This window comes from Musa acuminata, unplaced genomic scaffold (assembly GCF_036884655.1).
Source record: "Musa acuminata AAA Group cultivar baxijiao unplaced genomic scaffold, Cavendish_Baxijiao_AAA HiC_scaffold_1136, whole genome shotgun sequence".
NCBI classification, from domain to species: domain Eukaryota; kingdom Viridiplantae; phylum Streptophyta; class Magnoliopsida; order Zingiberales; family Musaceae; genus Musa; species Musa acuminata.
Genome location: NW_027021348.1, coordinates 280,001 through 282,500, shown reverse-complemented (window position 1 = coordinate 282,500; position 2,500 = coordinate 280,001).

The following is a 2,500-nucleotide window of genomic DNA, read 5'->3' as shown; positions in this document are numbered from 1 at the left end:
TGTTCTTGCGTCGCGCGGTGACCGTCGTGAGCGGAGCAAAATGTCAGCCATCTCAGCACCCTGGAACCCCCCGGGTGGCACAGGGCTGGATGGGGCTTTCGTATAGCAGGGACGGTGCTGCCTCTCGCTTTGCTCGCTGTCCGCCGCTCGCCGCTCGCTCGCGCAGCCAAAAATGGCCAGTTTTGGCCCGTTTTTGGGCCGTTTTGGCCAGTTTTTGGCCTGTTCTTGCGTCGCGCGGTGACTGTCGTGAGCGGAGCAAAATGTCAGCCATCTCAGCACCCTGGAACCCCCCGGGTGGCACAGGGCTGGATGGGGCTTTCGTATAGCAGGGACGGTGCTGCCTCTCGCTTCGCTCGCTGTTCGCCGCTCGCCGCTCGCTCGCGCAGCCAAAAATGGCCAGTTTTGGCCCGTTTTGGCCAGTTTTTGGCCTGTTTTTGCGTTGCGCGGTGACCATCTTGAGCGGAGCAAAATGTCAGCCATCTCAGCACCCTGGAACCCCCCGGGTGGCACAGGGCTGGATGGGGCTTTCGTATAGCAGGGACGGTGATGCCTCTCGCTTCGCTCGCTGTCCGCCGCTCGCTGCTCGCTCGCGCAGCCAAAAATGGCCAGTTTTGGCCCGTTTTTGGGCCGTTTTGGCCTGTTTTTGGGCTGTTCTTGCGTCGCGCGGTGACCGTTGTGAGCGGAGCAAAATGTCAGCCATCTCAGCACCCTGGAACCCCCCGGGTGGCACAGGGCTGGATGGGGCTTTCGTATAGCAGGGACGGTGCTGCCTCTCGCTTCGCTCGCTGTCCGCCGCTCGCCGCTCGCTCGCGCAGCCAAAAATGGCCAGTTTTGTCCCGTTTTTGGGCCGTTTTGGCCTGTTTTTGGGCTGTTCTTGCGTCGCGCGGTGACCGTCGTGAGCGGAGCAAAATGTCAGCCATCTCAGCACCCTGGAACCCCCCGGGTGGCACAGGGCTGGATGGGGCTTTCGTATAGCAGGGACGGTGCTGCCTCTCGCTTCGCTCGCTGTCCGCCGCTCGCCGCTCGCTCGCGCAGCCAAAAATGGCCAGTTTTGGCCCGTTTTTGGGCCGTTTTGGCCAGTTTTTGGCCTGTTCTTGCGTCGCGCGGTGACCGTCGTGAGCGGAGCAAAATGTCAGCCATCTCAGCACCCTGGAACCCCCCGGGTGGCACAGGGCTGGATGGGGCTTTCGTATAGCAGGGACGGTGCTGCCTCTCGCTTCGCTCGCTGTTCGCCGCTCGCCGCTCGCTCGCGCAGCCAAAAATGGCCAGTTTTGGCCCGTTTTGGCCAGTTTTTGGCCTGTTTTTGCGTTGCGCGGTGACCATCTTGAGCGGAGCAAAATGTCAGCCATCTCAGCACCCTGGAACCCCCCGGGTGGCACAGGGCTGGATGGGGCTTTCGTATAGCAGGGACGGTGATGCCTCTCGCTTCGCTCGCTGTCCGCCGCTCGCTGCTCGCTCGCGCAGCCAAAAATGGCCAGTTTTGGCCCGTTTTTGGGCCGTTTTGGCCTGTTTTTGGGCTGTTCTTGCGTCGCGCGGTGACCGTCGTGAGCGGAGCAAAATGTCAGCCATCTCAGCACCCTGGAACCCCCCGGGTGGCACAGGGCTGGATGGGGCTTTCGTATAGCAGGGACGGTGCTGCCTCTCGCTTAGCTCGCTGTCCGCCGCTCGCCGCTCGCTCGCGCAGCCAAAAATGGCCAGTTTTGTCCCGTTTTTGGGCCGTTTTGGCCTGTTTTTGGGCTGTTCTTGCGTCGCGCGGTGACCGTCGTGAGCGGAGCAAAATGTCAGCCATCTCAGCACCCTGGAACCCCCCGGGTGGCACAGGGCTGGATGGGGCTTTCGTATAGCAGGGATGGTGCTGCCTCTCGCTTCGCTCGTTGTCCGCCGCTCGCCGCTCGCTCGCGCAGCCAAAAATGGCCAGTTTTGGCCCGTTTTTGGGCCGTTTTGGCCAGTTTTTGGCCTGTTCTTGCGTCGCGCGGTGACCGTCGTGAGCGGAGCAAAATGTCAGCCATCTCAGCACCCTGGAACCCCCTGGGTGGCACAGGGCTGGATGGGGCTTTCGTATAGCAGGGACGGTGCTGCCTCTCGCTTCGCTCGCTGTCCGCCGCTCGCCGCTCGCTCGCGCAGCCAAAAATGGCCAGTTTTGGCCCGTTTTGGCCAGTTTTTGGCCTGTTTTTGCGTTGCGCGGTGACCATCTTGAGCGGAGCAAAATGTCAGCCATCTCAGCACCCTGGAACCCCCCGGGTGGCACAGGGCTGGATGGGGCTTTCGTATAGCAGGGACGGTGATGCCTCTCGCTTCGCTCGCTGTCCGCCGCTCGCTGCTCGCTCGCGCAGCCAAAAATGGCCAGTTTTGGCCCGTTTTTGGGCAGTTTTGGCCAGTTTTTGGCCTGTTCTTGCGTTGCACGGTGACCGTCGTGAGCGGAGCAAAATGACAGCCATCTCAGCACCCTGGAACCCCCCGGGTGGCACAGGGCTGGATGGGGCTTTCGTATAGCAGGGAC